This window comes from Mirounga angustirostris, unplaced genomic scaffold (genome assembly GCF_029215605.1).
Source record: "Mirounga angustirostris isolate CCGP_5_RB_7025 unplaced genomic scaffold, mMirAng1.0.hap1 SCAF_12, whole genome shotgun sequence".
In the NCBI taxonomy this organism is placed as follows: domain Eukaryota; kingdom Metazoa; phylum Chordata; class Mammalia; order Carnivora; family Phocidae; genus Mirounga; species Mirounga angustirostris.
The window spans coordinates 64,094,696-64,119,048 of NW_026991720.1; positions in this window are offsets into that span (position 1 = coordinate 64,094,696).

A 24,353-nucleotide genomic window follows, 5' to 3' on the forward strand; every position below is an offset into this window, starting at 1 on the left:
TGCGGATATTATTTCAAAAGCATTAACCTAAATAGAAATGGCTAAAATCTTAACCATTTATTGTAAAGTGTAGGCTGGAATCAAGACACAAGAGTCCTTTAGCAACAAACATCAAAATTTGGGGAAGTGGGCGCCTGGGTGGCTCAGTCGGTTAAGCGACTGCCTTCGGCTCAGGTCATGATCCTGGAGTCCCGGGATCGAGTCCCACGTCGGGCTCCCTGCTCAGCGGGGGGTCTGCTTCCCCCTCTGCCCTCTTCCCTCTCGTGCTCTCTGTCTCTCATATAAATAAATAAAATCTTTAAAAAAAAAAATTGGGGGAAGAATGGGTCACTGAGGATAGTAATTATGTTGACAGGTCATTATAAAGATCGAGGACATGTTTGCTTTTTCTGTTTTATTTTTTTCTGAAACAGTATAAATAGTGGTGGTAACAATTGGCGGTTGCAAAGTGCTTTATTGTTTAGTAAGTGCATCACATTTGATAGCACATCTGACTGTTCCAAACACTTTCAGATGTATCATCTTATCTTTCCCCTTTCCAAAAATGAGGAAAAGTAGGTCTACACCACCAGTAGGTTATGGACAGCGAGTATTCCAATACCAGGCCCCATGCTCTTGGTAGATAACACTTTATATCCTGCATCATCTTCCCTTTCTGGTGATAGAATGGTTTGACAGAAACACCACCATAATTATTATTCCAATTTTAAAAGATTTTCAAATGATAATACCAAGTGAAAAAAAGACAGTGACAGCGATTATGTGGAATAATATTATCAAGCAAATTTTTAAAAAGATTTTAAAAAGCAAGATAGCTTTTTATATAACATATTTTGTGATAACAAAAAGAGGTAAAATTGAATTGCTACAAGAATTTGGCAGATAAGTGACTGATTATTTAAATTATTCCATCTTTTCAGAATAGATGCATACTTTATATTTGGGGTTATTACAGCAACAATTGTAAAATTGGGGCAAACAAAATCATTCAAACCATTTAATGTCTCTTTTTAATCCCTGTACTTCTTATGTACTGACCGCTACTAGTAATTTTTTTTCACTAAAATCTGAAAGAATAAATGGAACACTGTCATATATTTTAATCAGGAATGGTTTGGGAGTTTACAAGGAGTAAAAAAAATGCCAGGAATCAACTTTGGCAATCATTTCCCATGGCGAGATGACGAGTGAAGAATAGGATAGCTGAACTACATCAAGATTGAATTTGCAGTTGATAATGCCTTTGCAGTTCTGCCCTATTTTAGAGGGCTTTCTTGGCTGAAAGGCAAATTTGGAGATCTGCTCAAGGTTAGGAGATTTAAATCTAAAAGCTATACAAATGCAACATATTTAACTAACTAAAAATTCGATGGTTCTTGCACGCGTGTATGGGCTGGCTCCAGCACATTGCTGCCTAAAATCCATTACTCAGTAATTCATACTGAACCTAGCAATATTTTAATACATTAGAAAGTAAAATGACTTCTTTTGATTCAGATTTTAAATACATGGTATCTAAATTATCAAGAATGAGTTAACTTTTAGGGGCACCTGGGTGGCTCAGTCCTTAAGCATCTGCCTTCAGCCCAGGTCCTGGGATCGAGCCCCACATCGGGCACCCAGCTCAGCGGGAAGCCTGCTTCTCCCTCTCCCACTCCCCCTGCTTGTGCTCCTGCTCTCACTGTGTCTCTCTCTCTGTCAAATAAGGAAATAAAATCTTTAAAAAAAAAAAAAAGAGCAATGAACTAGAGCACAAATGTCAATGGTTTTTAGTATATTCCCATAGTTGTGCAACTATCACAAGTACCTAACATCATCACTCCAAAAAGAAATCCCAAACCCATTATGAGTCATTATCCATTCTATCTCCTCCAGGTCCTGGCAACTATAAATCTACTGTCTCTCTGAACTTGCGTATTCTAGACATTTCATATAAATGAAATCATATGATGTATGACTACTTTCTATCACTTAACATCATGTTTCCATTGTATGGACATAGACATTTTGTTTATTTGTGCATCAGCTAATGGGTATTTGTGTTGTTTCCACCTATTTGCAATTGTGAATAGTGCTGCTATGAAAATGCATGTGCAAGATTTTTTTGAATACTTGTTTTCAATGCTTTTGGGTATATAGCTAGGAGTAGAATTGCTAGGATATACAGTAACTCTGTGTTTAATCTACTGTGAACTGCAGTGCTACAAGGTGGCTATACTATTCAATAATCCCACCACCAATGTATGAAGATTTGAATTATTCTACATTCTTGACAATACTGAATAGTCTGTCTTTTTTATGTCAGCTAACATAGAGGGTATGAACCTACAATTAAAATCATTTTAGTTTTGATTTGCATTTCTCCAATGAATAATGATACTGAGCAAATTTTAATGTGCTTATTGGTCATTTTTATCCCATCTATGAGAAATATTTATTCAAATCCTTTGCTCATGTTTTAATTGGGTTATTTGACTTTTAAAATTGGAGTTATTAATGTTATTTATATATTCTGAATGTAAATCCCTTATCATATATATGACGCACAAATATTTTCTCACATTTTGTGGATTGACTTTTCAGTTTCTTAAAGGCATTCTTTGAAGTGTAAAAGTTTTTCTTTTTGGGGTGGGGCAGAAGGAGAGGGAGAAAGAATCCCAAGCAGGGTCCATGCCTACTATGGAGCCCAACTAGGGGCTCAATCTCATGACCCTGAGATCATGACATGAGCCGAAATCAAGATTTGGACACTTAACTGACTGAGCCACCCAGGTGCCCCTAAAAGTTTTCCATTTTAATAAAGTCCAGCTTATCTATTGTTTATTCCTTTGGTTGCTTGTGTATTTAATGCTATCTCTAAACAACCACTGTCAAACCAAATGCAACAAAGATTTATTCCTATGTTTTCTTCTAAGAATTTTATAGTTATAACTCTTACATTTAGATTTATGATCCATTTTTTGGTTGTTATTTTGTTTAGAGAGCAAGAGGGAGAGGGGAGAGAAGGGGAGAAGAAGAGTGGGGGAGGAGCAGAGGGAAAGGAGAGAAAGAATCCCAAGCAGGCTTCATGCCCAGTGCAGAGCTGGATGCAGGGCTCAATCTCACAACCCCAAGATCATGACCTGAGCCCATGAGCTGAAATCAAGTGTGAGATGCTTGAATGACTGAACCACCCAGGCGCCCTGTTCTATGATTTATTTTTAAACAACTTTTGTATGTGCTGTGAGAGCCCAACCTTCATTCTTTCTCATAGATATCCAGTTTTCCTGACACCATTTGTTAAAAATACTATTTTTTTCCTTATTGAAGGAAAGTCTTGGCACCTCTGTTGAAAAACAATTTATGATAATTATGAGAGTTAATTTGTGGACTCTCAATTCTATTCCATTGGTCTAAATTTTGTCTTTATTTTGGTATCACATTGTCTTGATTACTATAGCTTTTAGTAAATTTTGAAGTTGGGATATGTGAGTGCTCCAAGTTTGTTATTTTTCAGTATTATTTTGACTATTTTGGTCTCCCTGCATTTCCATTTTAATTAAGATCAGCTTATCAATTTTGCAAACAAAGGGCAACTAGTATTTTGATAGGGGTGAGACAGAATTAGTATATTAATTTGGAAAATATTTTGAACATGAGATATTTTTTTGTCTTCTTTAATTACATTCAACAATACTTTGTAGTTTTCAGAGTACAGGTCTTGTGGTTTTGTTTAAATTTATTCCTAAAGATTTTTTTCTTTTTGATGCTATCACATGGAATTTTAATTTTTTTCCCACTGCTAATTGCTAATGAATAGATATACATTTGATTTTTGTCTATAGAGCTTGTACTCTGCAAACTTAACTCACTTATTAGTCATAAGAGTTTTTTGGTGCATTCCGTAGGATGTTCTATATATAATATCATACCACCTGTGAGGAGAGATAGTTTTGCTTCTTCCTTTCCAACCTGCGTGGGTTTGTTTTGTTTGTTTGTTTTTTCCTTTTTTCTTTTATGCCTTTCTAATGGACTGACTCTTTTATCCTTCTAAATTATCTTTCTTTGCCTCTAATAATAATTTTTGCCTTAAAGTGTATTTCATCTGATATTAGTACTATAAATCCTTCTCTCTTTATGTTACTATTTTCATGGTATATGTTTTTTGCATCTTTCAAACAACTTGTGTCTTTGAATCTAACATTTGTCCATTTTAAATACTATATAGTTAGACCATGGCTTTTCATTCATTTTGCTAACCTCTGCCTTTTAATTGGAGTGTTTAGATTATTTACACTTAATGTAATTAGTGATGAATTTGAATTTACATCCACCATTTTTCTAGTTCTTTACACCTTAGGTACATTTGCTTTCTCAATACTTTCATTACTGCCTTTATTTTTGTTAAATAGATTTTGTCCTAGTGTGACATTTAATTTCCTTGTTTCTTAGTGTTTCTCGTAAAGATTTCAATTAATCCCTTAACTTAAAACATTATTTCTGATTAGTATCAATTTATTTTCAATAGTATATAGAAACTTTGCATCCAGTATAACTCCATTCCTTCCCACTTCCTTTGTGCTATAATGGTCATACAAATTTTGTCATTATATACTGTAAGCCTATCAGTGTAGTTTTTTAATTATTATTGTTATTATTATTATTATTTTATGTAATTTTTGTTTAAATTAGATTGTAAAAGAAAAGGTCTTCAACCAAAATCAGATCTGTACTGTCTTTACATTTACATATATAGTTATCTTTACCAGTCTCTTTGTTTTGTTCATTCAAGTTATTGTCTAGTATTCTCCTTTCAGGCTGACAGACATCCTTTAGTAGTCTCATGGGGAAGGTCTGCTAGATATTATTTCTCAGTTTTTGTTTATCTAGAAATGTATTTCTCCTTCTTTTTGAAAGATAGTTTTTCTAGTTATAGGAATCTTTGTTGACAATTTTTGTTTTAACACTCTTTTTTTTTTTTTCCCCTTTTGGCTCCTAGTCCATGCCCACATCTGAGTACACAATTGGGTAGCCAGAAGACAAGGATGGGGGTGGGAAGAGCAGGGCTACTGCTGCAACAGGCCATGAGGAGGCACAGTGTCAGGGAGTTTGGAATAGGGAACAGGCCAAGTAGGCAGGGGCAGCAGTTCAGGCAGGAGAACAAAAGGTGTTAAGAGGAGATGAGGACAGCACAGCAAAAAGTTCATGGGGGGCCCAGAGGATGAATTCAGCACTTTAAATGTGTCATCCCACTGACTTCTGGCTTCCATAGTTTTTTTAATAAAATGTTAGTTGTTAATCTTATTGAAGATCCCTTGTATACAGATAATCTCTTGCCACTTGAACAGTTGCCTTTGTCTTTGACTTTTAACAGGTTAGCTGTGATGTGTCTGGAAGTGAGTCACTTTGAGTTTATCCTGCTTGGAATTCATGAAACTTCTTGGATGTGTAGATTAATGTTTTTCATCAAATTTGGGAAGTTTTCAGACATTATTTCTTCAAATAGTCTTTCTGTCCCTTTGTTTCTATCTCTCCTTCTGGTAATCTCATTATGCAATTGCTTGAATGTTTAATGGTGTCCTATAGGTCTGTAGCTCTGTTCATGTTTCTTTATTCTTTTTTCTTTCTGTTTTTCAGATTGTATAATATCAAGGGACTTATCTAAAAGTTTGCTGATTCTTTCTTCTGCCAGTTTAAATCTGTTGTTCAGCTCCTAGGGTGATTTTTTTTTTTTATTTATTTACTGTGATTTTCAAATCCAGAATTCCTCTTTTTTTTATAATTTCAATCTTTTTGTTGGTATTCACTATTTTTTGAGATATTATCCTCATACTTTCCTCTAATTATTTAAAGATGGTCTCCTTTAGTTCTTTGAATATATTTATAACAGTTGTTTTAAAGTCTTTGTTTAGTCAGTTTAATGACTGGACTTCCTCAGGGGTAGTACTATCAACTGCTTTTTTCTCCTGTGTATGAATTAAACCAATTTTCCTGTTTCTTTGGGTGTCTCTCCTTTTTTGGTCATAAACTGAACATTTTAAATAATATAATGTGGCAACTCTAGAAATCAGATCTCACCTCCTAGGTTTATCATTTTTACAGTTTGTTTAATGACTCTTCTGATCTAATTCTATAAAGCCTATATTCTTTCTGATATGTGGTAATTGAAATCTTGGCTTGATTAGCTTAGTGGTCAGTTAGTGATTTGTCACAAATTTTCTTAAATTCCTTGAACCAGTAAATCTCTCAGCTTTTGCGCAGAACTTCAGTGTACCAGCTGTTTATAATTCTGCTTAGCATTCAATTTCCGCTTTTGTAGTGCCTCAAGGTCAGCCATTGCTGACTCATTAGGGCCCCCTCAGGCTTTTCCTGGCCATATGCATAGCCCCACGTATGGAAGTACCTCTTACATTCCCAGAAATACGTCATAGCTTTTTCAAAGTGTTTCCCATGTACATATCATTACACATATGTTCTTCTTAAGTTCTTCGGTCCACCTCTCATTTGTCCTAACTTGGTATTGCTGCCTTAGGCAGCTGCACACATAAACAATTTTCACTTTTTTTTTTTTTTTTTGGACAATCATCTATGGATCATCTGTTCTCACAAGCTGAGCTCCAAATCATGTCAAATAAAGCTCTAAGTAGGTAAAATAGTAAAAGATCTCTGGGTTTTATATTTCTGGGGAAGCTCTAATCACATTTTGCACCCTCCATTGGCTGTTAGGCTACTGTTTTCCACAACTACTATTATGTAGGTGCCAGTATTCAAGAATACATGTTGCTGGAAAGGGATTTATGGGAATAGGGCAAGTTAAAACACCTTTACAAAGCTAACTGTTCCTTTCAAGATTCTACTATGTTCCTTGAAAAAGCACTCTTTGGACATTTGTAGCCTTGGGTTAATTCCCAGAATTCTAAAAAAGTCGATTTTCACATATTTTACCAGTGATCTTATTTTTATGGAGTAGCAGATTTTTGGAAGTCTTTACTCTATCATTTGAAAATTGCTTCTCCACATTAAAGTTTTTGATGCTATTTTAATTTTTTAAATTTTTTTACCTTATTAAACAAATGAGATCTTATATTGAAAAACAGCAAAATGTGTTTCTTTGTCAAAATTAGTATAGGGGCCTAATCTAAAGATTAAGAAACACTTTCAGAACGCTTAGTACTGTTATGATTTTACCCATGAGAAGTCAATTGTAATATAATTTTTATATTTCTGAGTTAAGAAACTCTTCTACACAGAATAAAACAATATGGCACATAACATTTATTGAACACTTAATATATAAGAAGCATGTTCTAAGCACCATAATTCCAATTTATTTAACAAATATTTCATTCCAGATATGCAGACATTGCACATACATAGTCTCTGCTCTCATGTAGCTTACATTATCTTAGAGGGAGTAACATAAATAAGTACATACGTAAGATAAATTGGAATATATTAAATAATATTTTTAAAAGGAACAAACATATCCTGAGATAGTGAGTGAGTGGTGGAACGGATACTAATTTACACTGTGTTGTCAGCAAAGATTTCTTTAAGTGAGTATCATTTGAGGTGAGATATGAATAGCAAGATAGACACAGACATGCATATATCAGAGATAGAGCATTTCACACCAACAAACCAGCAAATAAAGGTACTCTAAAGCCAAAAACAAATTTGCTATATTTCCAAAATAGAGGTATGGCCTTTGTCACTGGTGTATTGTGAAAGAATATAAGAACAGAGGTTAACAGGGGCAGAAACGTAGGCAATGACAAATCATGCAGGGTAATGAAAAGTAATTTTATTTAAAATACAATGGGAAAACACAGCAGAATTTTAAGCAGAAGAGTGATACTGTCTGATTTATACTTTGCATGGATGTTTCTGGCTGTTTTGTGGTGAATGGAGTATAGGAATTGAAGAGTGACAAAGGCAGTCAGGTTAAAAGGCTATTACAATATACAATACAACCCATTTCTCTCTGTTGGTTGTAGTGATGGAGAAACTGGATATAACATATAGAACAATAGTATAAAATGTGAATTCAGAATAGATAGAACTTTTTGACACACTGAATGTTAAGAAGAGGAAAGCATCCAATGTGACTTCTAGATTTTTCACTTGAGCAGCTGAATCGATATTGTTGGCAGTTATAGAAATGAGATAAATAAAGCAAAAACTGGTTGGGCAAATGAAAATAAAATCTTCTGTTTGGGCCATATTAAATTTGTAGTATTTATTAGTAGGACTGGCTACTTATAGAGTCCAGTGTAAAATGAAAACGTGGAGTCCTTGTTCATAAATTATAAGAATTTCAAAATGGTGAGAGCAGAGCATTAAGTCAAGTATGGGATTTTCCTAAGCACAAGCCTCTGCATGAATGTGTACCTAGATGAAGGCACCCCTGCCACTGGACAGCCAAGAAGAGACTTCTATCAGGTGTACATTGATGCATTAGGCTGTGACAGGACTTATCAGGGACAAAGCCACCCAATTCAAGGTGAGCTACTCACAAAGCATTAGCCAGATCTGAGGATAAAATTGAGGTTGTCAATCCACAATGCTACTGAAGTTTGAACATAAGAATGAAAAAAGACCTTGAAAAGGTGAGTGGTTTTTACAGGAATAGGAACATTTTATCCAACATAATTGAAGGGAAGGGAAAGAATGTGAATAAGGATATTGTGTGTTTGATAGATTTGAAAATGGAAAGGTGAGGGAGTTTATGTAGTAATAGGGAAAAATGAAAACCATTCATTGGCTGAAAATGTGTGTGTGCTCAAGTGTATCTGTATGTGTGAGTGGAGTGTGTGAGTGAGGTGGATAGAGATTTAATGACCTAGGAGGTCTGAAACAATTGTTTTGGGGGTGAAAGTGCAAACACAAAGAAATTTAATGGGCATGTTGGATGCCTATTTGAGATGATGGCAATTATTTTAAAATTAGACCAATCACCTCTCTTGTAAGTTTTTGTCTAGCTGTACCTACATAGGTGCAGATATCAAATAGATGAATCCAGGGACTATAAGACTGGCAGGGCAAAGGAATTGAGGCTGGCTGCAAGGAAGTGTTTATTGTGATAGATCTTGGAAATACAGGGGGAGAAGGAAGGTCATGTGGTGTCAGTAGGGGTAATAATTAATGAAAATGCAATCAATTCAGTGAGGTGAAGATTATGGGAGTAGGGGTTTCTGGAGAAGGAGGAAGGAGAATTTGGGAGAGAGGGTTTCTGGAGGAGGAGGAAAAAGAAATAATTTGAAATCACATTATAGAGAAGGAGGATCACTATCATCACATCACAGCCTTAATGACAGATGGTGCATTTGAGATGCACATTGGAAATGTTGGCAAGGACATAAAGGACCTGAAAATTTGATCTAATTAGTAGATGTTCAGAGCCCCACGGGTCTTAAAGATGATGAAGATAACTGATCTCAGAGGCTAGAAATTCTGGTGGTATCTCTCATAAACAGAAATATGACACAGGGAATAACTCTTTGGATCTATTAAAGGGATACAGGGTGTGAGCTCAAGTCAAAAATCTTGGAGTGACTGGTGATAGACATCTCTTGAAGTATGCAGTGAAGGTCAAGGCAATGATTAAATCACAGCGCTCCTTTAGTGGGTTGATCTGCAATGCTTAAAATAGGTGAGAGAAACATAGAACACAGAAATCTAGGCAGTCTGTAGCTTTAAATCTATGCTATCATAAATATCCATACAGCTTTGTGAGGTAAATGTTTATTCATTTATACAGAAAAAGAAAATTATGGCTTAAAGGAATTAGAAAATCTTGCCCCCAAATACACAAAAATCAGTGGCAAATCCAGTATCAAATTAAAGTCTTTGGTTCCAGAAACTCTAACCATTATACAAACTGCTTCTTCTCTAATCTCACCTTTGACCTGCAGTACAATACTGGTAATTAGGTAAAGTTATATTTGACTATTACGCCCTTTTTTTCAGATATGAAAACTGAGTCAGTTTAGGGTAAGTCAATTTCTTAGTCATGCAGCTTATAAGTGACCCATCCAGGACTTGAACACTTTGCCCAAGATGTACAGAGTAAAGTGGGGCTTTTAAGATTCGAAATAAACAGTATCTCATAAGAAGACCTCTTGTTAAAATGTGCTTGTTTTTCCGGATTGAAAACAGTATATAAATTTAAACCTCTAATTCAAAGCAAAAAGTAGGAAACTGTCTACTTGTGAATCCTTTTGTCTTACACTAGAATGAGGAGAAATGGATTAAATGAAAAGCTCCCATAGATTTGAGAGGGTTCATCTGAGTGTAAAAGTGCGGCAGTGACTGAATGTATTTTATATATTGTAGCATTTTAAGATCTTGGGCGTATTATAAGTAAATGATTTAACTACTTTCAGCTGTCCTGTAAGCTGTTCATAATCACTGATTTTGCTTTTCAGATGAGCATAATAAAGTTCTCAATATAGCTCTTTCAACGGCAACAGCAGTGCTGACTCTTCAAGATGAGATGGCTCAGTCACACAGGATATCTTCACATCTAAGCAAAGCAAAAATTAAAAAAAGGAATGAAAGTCCATGCAGTGGCAGTCTCACATGTCTTTGGTTTCTTTTTTGTTAGATGAAGGCATTGAGTCTTTGAAAAGTTAGACACTTTTAATCAAATTTTTCCAATGGTATATCCAATGGCTTCTGACCTCAGTAATTCTGGTAAAATGGCATTTTTCAATTTAGTAATTTCTTTTTGTAAGTCTGATTCTGATATTGTCAGATTAAAATGTGTGCCAACTAAAAACAAAACAAAACACTACCAACAGACCTTTACCAATGAACTAAGGTACCCTTGTTTGTGAGAACATCTGTGTCCTTGTCTCATTTTGATCACTATCTTCTCTTAGGAAACTAGAGAAGACAAAAAAGGCAATGTGTAGTGACAGAAAGACTTGGGCCAAGAGTTAAATCCTCTGATAGGGTCCGTGAAAGTCCATTTGACCTTAGTGAAGTTGCCTCACCTTTTTTAGTTTAGCTTTGAATTTGGGTCAAATAACTCCACTTTATAGATAGAAATATGCCAAAGGTAGACACCATGAGAAGACTTTTTTTTTGGTAAGTTATGTATGAAAAGATGCTTTGATTTAAGACTTTTATAAAATTAAGGTTCTGAAAATATCCTGCATTGTTGTTTTAGGTGGTTTTTTTTTCATATCTTACCTTTTCATTTTATCAGTTTCTTCCCTTGCAGTGCAAAAGCTTTTTAGTTTGATGTAGTCCCACTTGTTTATTTTTGAAATCCAAAAAATCATTGCCAAGACTGATGTCAAAGAACTTATGTTTTCTAGTTTTATGATTTCAGGCCTATGTTCAAGTCTTTAATCCATTTTGAGTTGATTTTTTTTGTATGGTGTGATATATGGGTCCAGTTTCATTGTTTTGCATGGATCTATCATGTTTTCCCAGAACCATTTACTGAAGAGACTATCCTTTCCCCATTGTATATTCTTAGTTATTTTTTCATAAGTTAACTGACCATATATGCCAGAGTTTATTGGGCTTTCTATTCTCTTCATTGATCTGTGTGTCTGCTTTTAGGCCACTACCATACTGTTTTGATTATTATAGCTTTAAAATACAGTTTGAAATCAGCAATTGTAAAACCTCCAGCTTTGTTCTTCTTTCTCAAGACTGCTGTGGCTATTCAAGGTCATACCGATTTTAGGATTGTTTCTTCTATTTCTGGGGAAAATGCCATTGGAATTTTGATAGGCATTACTTTGAATCTGTAGATCAATTTGGATAATATGGATCTTTTAAAAATATTAATTTTCCAATCCATGATAAGGAATAAAACTTCCCTACAAGAAATATTGAAAGGGGTCCTCTAAGCAGAGAGAGCCTAAAAGTAACATAGACCAGAAAGGAATAGAGACAATATACAGTAACAGTCACCTTACAGGCAATACAATGGCACTAAATTCATATTTTTCAATAGTTATCCTGAAGGTAAATGGGCTACATGCCCCAATCAAAAGACAGGGTATCAGATTGGATAAAAAAACAAGACCCATCTATATGCTGTCTGCAAGAGACTCATTTTAGAACCAAAGACACCCCCAGATTGAAAGTGAGGGGGTGGAAAACCATTTACCATGCTAATGGACATCAAAAGAAAGCTGGGGTGGTAATCCTTACATCAGAAAAATTAAACCAAAGACTATAATAAGAGATGAGGAAGGACACTATAACATACTTAAAGGGTCTATCCAACAAGAAGATCTAATTGTAAATATCTATGTCCCCAACATGGGAGCAGCCAATTATATAAGCCAATTAATAACAAAATCAAAGAAACACATTGACAACAATACAATAATAGTACAGAACTTTAACACCCCCCTCACTGAAGTGGACAGATCATCTAAGCAAAAGATCAACAAGGAAATAAAGACTTTAAATGACACACCGGACCAGATGCACTTCACACATATATTCAGAACATTCCATTCCAAAACAACAAAATACACACTCTTCCCTACTGCCCATGGAACATTCTCCAGAACAGATCACATCCTAGGTCACAAATCAGGTCTCAAATGGTACCAAAAGATTAGGATCATTCCCTGCATATTTTCAGACCACAATGCTTTGAAACTAGAACTCAATCACAAGAGGAAAGTCGGAAAGAACTCAAATACATGGAGGCTAAAGAGCATCCTACTGAAGGATCAATGGGTCAACCACGAAATTAAAGAAGAATTTAAAAAAATCAGGGAAACAAATGAAAATGAAAACACAACTGTTCAAAATCTTTGGGATGCAGCAAAGGCAGTCCTAAGAGGAAAGTAAATAGCAATACAAGCCTTTCTCAAGACACAAGAAAGGTCTCAAATACACAGCCTAACCCTACACCTATAGGAGCTGGAGAAAGAACAGCAAATAAAGCCTAAACCCAGCAGGAGAAGAGAAATAATAAAGATCAGAGCAGAAATCAATGGAATACAAACTAAAAGAACAGTAGAACAGATCAACGAAAACAGGAGTTGGTTCTCTGAAAGAATTAATAAAACTTATAAACCCCTGGCCAGACTTATCAAAAAGAAAAGAGAAAGGACCCAAATAAATAAAATCATGAATGAAAGAGGAGAGATCACAACCAACACCAAAGAAATACAAACAATTATAAGAACATTATGAGCAACTCTATGCCAGCAAATTAGATAACCTGGAAGAAATGGATGCATTCCTAGAGATGTATCAACTACCAAAACTGAACCAGGAAGAAACAGAAAACCTGAACAGACCTTAACCACTAAGGAAATTGAAGCAATAATAAAAAATCTCCCAACAAACAAGAGCCCAGAGCCAGATGGCTTCCCAGGGGAATTCTACCAAACATTTCAAGAAGAATTAATACCTATTCTTCTGAAGCTGATTCAAAAAATAGAAATGGAAGGGGAACTTCCAAACTCATTTTATGAGGCCAGCATTACCTTGATCCCAAAACCAGACAAAGACCCCATCAAAAAGGAGAATTACAGACCAATATCCCTGATGAACATGGATGCAAAAATTCTCATCAAAATACTAGCCAATAGGATCCAACAGTACATTAAAAGGATTATTCACCACCAAGTGGGATTTATCCCTGGCCTGCAAGGTTGGTTCAACATCGACAAATCAATCAATGTGATACAATATATTAATAAAAGAAAGAACAACAACCATATGATCCTCTCAATAGATGCAGAAAAAGCATTTGACAAAGTATAGCATCCTTTCTTGATTAAAACTCTTCCCAGTGTAGGGATAGGGGGAACATACCTCAATATCATAAAAGCCATCTATGAAAAACCCAGAGCAAATATCATTCTCAATGGGGAAAAACTGAGAGCTTTCCCCCTAAGGTCAGGAACGCAGCAGGGATGTCCACTATCACCACTGCTATTCAACATAATATTAGAAGTCCTAGCCACAGCAATCAGACAACAAAAAGAAATAAAAGGCATCCAAATCAGCAAAGAAGAAGTGAAACTCTCACTTTTTGCAGATATGATACTTTACATGGAAAACCTAAAAGCCTCCACCCCAAAACTGTTAGAGCTCATACAGGAATTCAGTAAAGTGTCAGGATATAAAATTAATGCACAAAAATCAGTTGCATTTCTATACACCAACAAGACAGAAGAAAGAGAAATTAAGGAGTCGATCCCATTTATAATTGCATCCAAAACCATAAGATACCTAGGAATAAATCTAACCAAAGAGACAAAGAATCTGTATGCAGAAAACTACAGAATACTCATGAAAGAAACTGAGGAAGACACAAAGAAATGGAAAAAACGTTCCATGCTCATGGATTGGAAGAACAAATACTGTGAAGATGTCAATGCTACCTAGAGCAATCTACACATTTAATGCAATCCCTATCAAAATACCATCCACTTTTTTCACAAAAATGGAACAAATAATCCTAAAATTTGTATGGAACCAGAAAAGACCCTGAATAACCAGAGGAATGTTCAAAAAGATAAGCTAAGATGGTGGCATCACAATTCCGGACTTCCAGCTCTATTACAAAGCTGTCATCATCAAGACAGTATGGTACTGGCACAAAAACAGACACATAGATCAATGGAACAGAATAGAGAGCCCAGAAATGGACCCTCAACTCTATGGTCAACTAATCTTCAACAAAGCAGGAAAGAATGTCCAATGGGAAAAAGACAGTCTCTTCAACAAATGGTGTTGGGAAAATTGGACAGCCACATGCAGAAGAATGAAACTGGACCATTTCCTTACACCACACATGAAAATAAACTCAAAATGGATGAAAGACCTAAATGTGAGACAGGAGTCCATCAAAATCCTCGAGAATACAGATAGCAACCTCTTCAACCTCAGCCACAGCAACTTCTTCCTAGAAACATCACCAAAGGCAAGGAAAACAAGGGCAAAAATGAACTACTGGGACCTCATCAAGATAAAAAGCTTTTGCACAGCGGGGCGCCTGGGTGGCTCAGTCGTTAAGCGTCTGCCTTCGGCTCAGGTCATGATCCCGGGGTCCAGGGATCGAGCCCCACATCGGGCTCCCTGCTCCGGGGGGAAGCCTGCTTCTCCCTCTCCTACTCCCCCTGCTTGTGTTCCCTCTCTCGCTATGTCTCTCTGTCAAATAAATAAATAAAATCTTTAAAAAAAAAAAGCTTTTGCACAGCAAATGAAACAGTCAACAACACCAAAAGACAACTGACAGAATGGGAGAAGATATTTGCAAATGACATATCACATAAAGGACTAGTATCCAAAATCTATAAAGAATTTATCAAACTCAACACCCAAAGAACAAATAACCCAATCAAGAAATGGGCAGAAGACATGAACAGACATTTCTGCAAAGAAGACATCCAAATGGCCAACAGACACATGAAAAAGTGCTCAACATCACTTGGCATCAGGGAAATACTAATCAAAACCTCAATGAGATACCACCTCACTCAGTCAGAATGGCTAAAATTAACAAGTCAGGAAATGACAGATGTTGGCAAGGATGTGGAGAAAGGGGAACCCTCCTACACTGTTGGTGGGAATGCAAGGTGGTGCAGCCACTCTGGAAAACAGTATGGAGGTTCCTCCAAAAGTTGAAAATAGAGCTACCATATGATCCAGCAATTGCACTACTGGGTATTTACCCCAAAGATACAAATGTAGGGATCTGAAGGGGTACATGCACCCCAATGTTTATAGCAGCAATGTCCACAATAGCCAAACTATGGAAAGAGCCAAGATGTCCATTGATAGATGAATGGATAAAGAAGATGTGGTGTATATATATATGCAATGGAATATTATGCAGCCATCAAAAAACCCCCAAAATCTTGCCATTTGCAACTGATGTGGATAGAACTAGAGGGTATTATGCTAAGCGAAATAAGTCAATCAGAGAAAGACAAGTATCATATGATCTCACTGATATGAGGAATTCTTAATCTCAGGAAACAAACTGAGGGTTGCTGAAGTGGTGGGGGGTGGGAGGAATGTGGGCTGGGTGATAGACATTGGGGAGGGTATGGGCTATGGTGAGTGCTGTGAATTGTGTTAAGACTGAAGAATCACAGACTTGTACCTCTGAAACAAATAATACATTATATGTTAAAAAAAAGAAGATAGTAGGAAGGGGAAAATGAAGAGGGGGAAATCAGAAGGGGGAGATGAAACATGAGAGACTATGGACTCTGAGAAACAAACAGGGTTTTAGAGGGGAGAGGGGTGGGGGGAATGGGTTAGCCCAGTGATGGGTATTAAGGAGGGCTCGTACTGAATGGAGCACTGGGTGTTACATGCAAACAATGAATCATGGAACACTACATCAAAAACTAATTATGTAATGTATGATGACTAATATAACATAATAAAATAAAATTTAAAAATTTTTCCTTCCATTTATTTCCATATTCTTCGATTTCCTTCATCAATGTCTTACAGTTTTCAGTGTATATGTCTCTTATCTCCTTGATTGAATTTATTCCTAGGTATTTTATTCTTTTTGATGCAATTGTAACTGGGTTCTCTTTCTGATAGTTTGCTGCTAGTGCATAGAAACACACTGATTTTTGTATATTGACTGTGTATCCTGCAATGTTACTGAATTCACTTGCAAGTTCAACAGTGTTTTGTTGGAATCTTTATGGTTTTTCTCTGTATGTTATCATGTCATCTACAAAGAGAGACATTTTACTTCTTCCTTTCTGATTTAGATGATGTTTATTTCTTTTTCTTTACTAATTGTTCTGGCTAGGACTTCCAGTAATATGTTGAATAAAAGTGGCAAGAGTATCCTTCTTGTCTTGTGCCTGATCTTACTAGAAAACCTTTCAGCATTTTAACATTGAGTATGATATTAACTGCAGCCTTGTAATAAATGGCCTTTATTATGTTGAGGTATATTTCCTCTATACCCAGTTTATTGAGAACTTTTTATCATGAAGTTATGTTGAATTTTGTCAAATGCTTTGTCTGGATCTATCGAGATTATCATATAATTTTTATCCTTCATTTTGTTTATGTGGTGTATCACATAGATTGATTTGTGGATGCTGAATTGTTCTTGCATCCCTGGAATAAATCCCATTTGATCATGGTGTATGATCTTTTTAATGTGCTACTGAATCTGGTTTGCTAATATTTTGTTGAGGATTTTTGCAGCTATGTTCATCAGGGATACTGGCCTGCAATTTTCTTTTCTTGAAACATTCTTTCATGGCTTTGGTGTCAGGGTAATGTTGCCCTCATTAAATGAGTTTGGAATTGTTCCCTCCTCTTCTATTTTTTGGAAGAGTTTGAGGAGGACTGATATTAATTCTTCTTTAATTGTTTGGTAGAATTCCCCAGTGACATTATCTGCTCCTGGACTTTTTTTCTGTAGGGAGTTTTTCAATTACTAATTCAATCTCTTTACTAATTACTGGTCTATTTTGATTTTCTATGTCTTCCTAATGTACTCTTGGTATAGGTTGTATGCTTCTAGGAATTTATTCATTTCTTCTAGGTTGTGCAATTTGTTGGTGTATGATCAGAGTAGTCTGTTATAATCCTTTCTATTTGTGTGGTACCAGTTGTAATGTTTGCTCTTCCACTTCCAGTTTTATTTATCTGAGTTCTCTTTTTTCTTGGTAAGTCTAGCTAAAGGTGTGTCTATTATATGGTTTATCTTCTCAAAGAACCAGCTCTTAGTTTCACTGATATCTTCTATTGTGTTTTTAGTTTCTATTTCATGTATTTCTGCTCTGATATTTGTCATTTTCTTCCTTCTACTAACTTTGTAGTTAGCATATTTTATATTAACTTATATATAATAAATATATAAATATGTATATAACATATATATTTATGTTATTTATCTTTATATAGTTATACATTTATTTTATATATTTTTTAATATAAACAAAATTATATAAATCCCATCTTTAAATTCCTTCCAAATGATTCTTCCCACTTAGCAGAAATCTAAAATCCTTAAGTTGGCCAAGAAGTTCCTGCATGATATGTCATCTGTCACACTCATCAATCATATATCATATTCCTCTCTTCTCTTCTGTTTTGTCATGCTAGTCTTCTTTTAGTTTCTTAGCTATGTATAGATTTTTCCACCTTCATGTTATTCACATTTGTAATTCTCTGTGCATAGAATGCTCCTTCTGGTGAACACTTTAGAAGATAAATTCAATTATTTATTTTTTTCTGAGAGGGCCAAGTCTGACTGTCAATACAAATTATGAAGAGTTAAACATTTACACTTCTTGGAGAAGATTCATCATATTTGTTTTGTTGACCCTTATACATTCATTATGTAGCATAGTACCTGGAGTATAGCAAGAAAATAAAACATATGGATGTATAAACTCATATATTAAATTTCTTCATTGATTAATTAGTGGAATGAATGGAACTGTACTAGACATAGTACCCACTTTCAAAAATTTTAAAATGGCTTATATTGATGAAACATAGTAACTCATAGTGATACCTCAAATATTCAGAATGAGAATAAAATCTTAGTTTTCAATAAAACATGAGAGGTTTTGAAGATTCTAATATAATTAAATTTCTACTTTTAGATATATCTAAACCTACCAGCTCAAGTGGATAAATCTATTTCAAAAACAAAAACAACAACAAAACAACAATAACAAAAAACTTACTACAACTAATTGACTCATGAATATACTGATCCTACTCTCTACTCTTATTTAAATCATTATGGTTTCTAAAATTAAATAAAGTCCAGGAAAACTGGACCACTGAATGAAATATTTTCAATACATACAATGGTCTACATCAAAGCACTATACTAATTCATTCCTGAATGTAAAATTGTTGCAACCTCAAATATTATTTGAGCCTGAAAATTTAAGAGTATGTTTATTGGTTTGAAGTCAGTGCTTCAAAGGTGACATTTACAAAATTATAAATATAAAAAGAAATCCGATTCAAGTACTCTCTTATTGTCAACAAATAGTATAATCTCCTTGAAGCAAAAATGGCATCTTTTTTATTGAAGACCTACTATCCCTAGCACTCAGCACAATTTTAGAAACAAAAAGAAATTAATAATTTAATTAATAATACAGATAATACTTCATTAAAGAAGTTTTAAAAGAGCTACTGAAGAAAAAAGACTTTCACATTATATGCATAAAAGTAATAAAAAGAAAAATCAATCCCAAGACATAATAGACCATTTTCTAATTAACTGATACTGCATCACAGCATATGAAAATAAAATAGGATGTAAAGACTGTTTATTTTTTTAAGGATTTATTTATTTCAGAGAGAGAGAGAGAGTGCATGCAAGAGGGGGAGGGGCAGAGGGAGAAGGAGAAAGAGAATCTCAAGCAGACTCCCCGCTGAGCACAGAGCCTCCAGTCAGGGCTGATCTCAGGACCCTGTAATCATGACCTGCGCTGAAACCAAGTGTCCTATGCTTAAGTAACTGAGCCACCCAGGTGCCCTGAGACTGTTTATCCTTGCTAATTAAATTAAGGAAAACAATGATCAAATTTGTTATATTTAGGAATAAGATGTATCATGTTGGGTGAAATAAAGTTTTATTTGTTAACATACTTAAGTTTTGAAAATACTGTTTTTTGGCTGTTTCAAAGAAAATGGGCACTTTTGTAAACACTGTCACATCAGCAGGAGTTTAAAAAATATTTGCTTTAGAGACTATTTTGCTCACAAATTTAATGCATAATGTTTGACACCAGAGAAAATGTGATATTGTCATAATATTGTCAAACTGGAAAAAAAATCTACAGGACCAGAAATCAAGTGAATTTCACTGAAACATCAGATTTCATGAAATTGCCCTTGCAGTAAATTTTTTAAACTAGCAATAAGGATTTGCAGAGTGCTACTACATAACCTAAAACTTTTTAACATATCATTTGAGTTGTTGGTGTCCTTTCATATTTTTGTTTCTCTTTTTTTTATATATATAGAGATCCCACTAAAGTCAAATTTAACGGATTATATACATCTTTTCTGTGTCCACAGCATCTATTTAGTAAGCTGTCTCATCTAAAGTTCTTTGGTGGATGTGTTTATGTGTGTACAGTGTGTATTTTCTCTCTCTCTCTCCCTCCCTCCCCCTTCCTCCTGTCCTTCCTCTCTCTCTTCTTTCTTTCTTTTATCTTCTTTAGGTTTCAGCCTAAGTACCTGCTGGTTAATCTAACAGAAACAACACTTCAAGATCACTTCTATTGACACCAATGAGGAATATGGCAATTCTCTTCATTTAGTTGTTAACTGACAATATCATACATATGTACCAAATGTTGACATTTAAAAATAACTCACAATTATAACTCTACATTTCAAGGGTTTTTTTTCTAAGTTGATATTCAAAAATTAAATATATAGATTTTTATCTGAAATGTCAGAATTGTGAGGTTCACCATTTATCAAATGGAAAAAGTAAGGAAGCAGCACTCTGGGCTTTCTTGGGTCTCTTTTTTATAGTTCTTCCATTGACTCACTTGTGACCTTCAGCAAATGGAGCTCAGTTGAGCTGACTGTAAAGGAGGACAGACGCAGTGACCTGTCTTCCAGTGGTGTTATAAGACTCAATAAATCAGAGCCTACAAAGTTTTTTAAGGTTCTCAGATGAATTGTGCTATATAAAGGTGAAATGTCAGAGTAGAAAAACTGCTTGTACCTTTTATATGTCAGTTGTTATCAAATGGGCACTACAAAATAGTATCACCTCACACCTTCATAAAATTATTCTCAGTTTCTGAAAGAACACTTAATTCAGCCACTTTACAATAGGATTTTAATAGATTGTGTTAACCTCAGAAAATTATTTCTCATCTCAAGCATTCAATAAAACTGTTTTTGCCCTGTCATCTCTGATCACTAACATAAATAAGTCCTTTTAAAACAAATTATGGATTAATAAATGCATTTTACGTATTTGCATGTTGTACTGTCTTTGCTTGCTTTTCAGATATGCTATTTGCAGTTGATTAACAACTATTAAGTCTTCGCCAACCCGATATATAAGAGGTTGATGGTATATTTTTAATCATCTATATTCAGAGTTGAAAATTAATTTTACTTTGATTTTTTTTTAAACATCCACTGATTAAACTTAAGCAGCTAAACATTTTAGGCATTTAACTTCAATGTTGTGTCCTCCCCTATCAGAGCAAAATTGGGCATTTTCCTACACACAATAGAGGAAAAAAAGCAATTACTATCAATCAGTGACTAAGCAACAGATTGGAGTATTTAGAAAGACTCATTCATACACAGATTTGCAGCAGTGTTCAGCTCCTCTGATTAGATTCCATAGATTTTAAATTGTAGCTAATTAGGCTGTCATAGGTTCATTAATGGCTCTACTGATTCAGCACTCCCTCACCTGCATGCATATTAAAGCTCATTAGCTCCCTTGTCTAAAATACCACCTGCATTAATTGCTGCCGATGCACCAGGACTCTTCAGAAGGCTCTTCTGACAATGATTCTACCTGCTTACGGTGCCCTGTGCCCCTGAAAGCTCTTCAGGAGAGTTCACACATAAAGTTCATGGTGCTGCACACGTGGTGAGATTGCAGCTGTTGTAAGGGCAGTCAAGCCTGTTCTACGCTTAACAGCAGGATATAAATAATTAGTGATGCCTCTGCTATAGGGCTTAACACAAGGCCACTGTATTCCATTCTAAGCTTCTACTAAACCATTCCTCTCTACCAAATACGCTCCCGAGTCATCTTTCCTTTGATTCTTGACTCTTTAAGCAGCTTCCTCAAAATGCTAAGACTACGCCAGAGGAGAAAGAACACTGTAGTTTTCTTTTAGTTCACAGTCACTGATCCTTGTGAATGCAAGATGAGTTTCTCTGAGTAGGACGTTTAAAAAACTCTCAGTTCATAGCTGCCTGAATAAGTGACCAGCATCAATTAACCAATTATGACCTCATGTGTTTTAAAATAGCTTTCCTGGGGCGCCTGAGTGGCTCAGTTGGTTAAAGGTCTGCCTTTGGCTTAGGTCATGATCCTGGTGTCCTGGGATCCAGCCCTACATCAGCTCCCTGCTCAGTAGGGAGTCTGCTTCTTCCTCTGCCACTCCACCTGCTTGTGCTTGCTCTCTTATCCTCTCTCTCTCTATGTCAAATAAATAGATAAAATCTTTTAATAATAAAGTAAAATAGCTTTCCTCTCTAAAGTCAAAATCTTTATTTATCTATCTATCTATCATCTATCTATCTATCATCATCTTTCATTCCCTCAGAGTAGCACCTTTGTACTGAAAGGCTGTTGAATTCAGAGTCACCAACAGAAACTTCCATGAGAAATCCAACTATTTGTGTTAAGAAAAGATCTTACACACCTGGGTGGCTTAGTTGGTTAAGCACCTGACTTTGGCTCAGGTCAATGGTTTCAGGGTCCTGGGATTGAGCCCCACAGCTGGCTCTGCATTCAGTGGGGAGTCTGCTTGTCAATCTCCCTCTGCCCCTTCCTCCTGACCCCGAGCCCCACCCCCCTCATGCTCTATGTCTCTCTCAAATAAATAAATAAGTACAATCTTTAAAAAGAAAAAAAAAGAGCTCCACTAAGGATGAGCTGGCAAAAACAGTGATGATTTTGAAGCTGCCTAATGGTGAAACTAATTCTTATTTTCACCTCTTTGGAATTGTTTAACTCTTTCTCCTTAGTGCTAAATCTTAATGTAGGCTGCTACCAACTGCTAGTTACCATTCAGAAATTATTTCTGTGTCTTCCAAATGTATTATTGTAGTGACCCTTTTGATTTGGGAGTTTCAAATGTGGAATGTAAGTGTCAAATTAGAAGAAATGCATGATGTTAAGTATATTGAAAGCCATTTTTTCATACATTGTTTCCAGTTTTTTATAGTGACAAGTAAGAGGGTATATCTGGTCTCTGTTAATTCATCATAGGTGGAAAAAGACCTCTAATAAATAATGTTTAAAAAAAATGAATGAATGGGGCGCCTGGGTGGCTCAGTTGTTTAAGCGACTGCCTTTGGCTCAGGTCATGATCCTGGAGTCCCGGGATCGAGTCCCGCATCGGGCTCCCTGCTCAGCGGGGAGTCTGCTTCTCCCTCTGACTCTCCCCCTCTCATGCTCGCTCTCTATCACTCTCTCTCAATAAATAAATAAAAATCTTTTAAAAAAAATGAATGAGAAATTAAGTACCTAGTAATTTGAGTTATTTTTTAAAAAAATTATAGCTCATGTAAAGTGAAAAGCAGTTAATTATTTTTTTTTGGTAGATTATTTTTTTTTAAAGATTTTACTTATTTATTTGACAGAGAAAGGGAACACAAGCAGGGGGAGTGGAAGAGGGAGAAGCAGGCTTCCCACTGAGCAGGGAGCCTGATGTGGGGCTGGATCCCAGGACCCTGGGATCATGACCTGAGCCAAAGGCAGACACTTAATGACTGAGCCACCCAGGTGCCCCTTCTTTGATAGATTCTTAACAATTACACTGCCTTTTCTTATAATAAAAGCATCTGGTGATGCAAACACAAATCCTTTCTTTTATTATTATTATTTTGTTTTTTTCTTTCATACTGCCTAATGCTTTTAATCGCAGGTTTGTCAATGACCATTGATTGCATAGACCAAGAGATATTTACTATATTTTTGTGTCAAAAGATAAGGATAAGCCATATTGAGAAAGAAATACCAGAAGTTTTTCCACAAATGCCCATTTATACTCAAAAGAATTTGTATGTTTGTAAGTTAAAATTTCTCTTAGGAATTTTAAAATTTTGTAGGTTTTCCCAATAGTTTTGTCTTAATCTGCAAGGAATGTTATTTTCCATTTGGCATATATGATGTTGACAAATACTTATCATGAAAAATAAAATAAAATAGTTACCCAGTTATGACCTATTTATGACCTCCAGAGAGGAGGGAAAGGTCACTAAAGAATATTTTTTCTATAAACTGTTACAAAATACATCTTTGTGTTTTCTAGACTTTTCTATCAACCAGTTATCTACCACAATCAAAAAACATTACCTGCACTGCCCAGGACACCTGCCCCAGATGTAAAACCCCAACCAGCCAAAATACAAATGGATATACGGAACCTAAGATATAAATGAACAATTTTTTTTTAAAGATTTTATTTATTTTTTAGAGAGCAAGCGAGAGGGAAACAGCATGAGAGGGGAGAGGGTCAGAGGGAGAAGCAGGCTCCCCGCCGAGCCGAGAGCCTGATGTGGGACTCGATCCCAGGACCCTGGGATCATGACCTGAGCCGAAGGCAGTCGCTTAACCAACTGAGCGACCCAGGCGCCCCTGAAGTGTAAGGACATTTACACGTTTTTCTTTTCTTTTCAAAGATTTTATTTATTTATTTGACAGA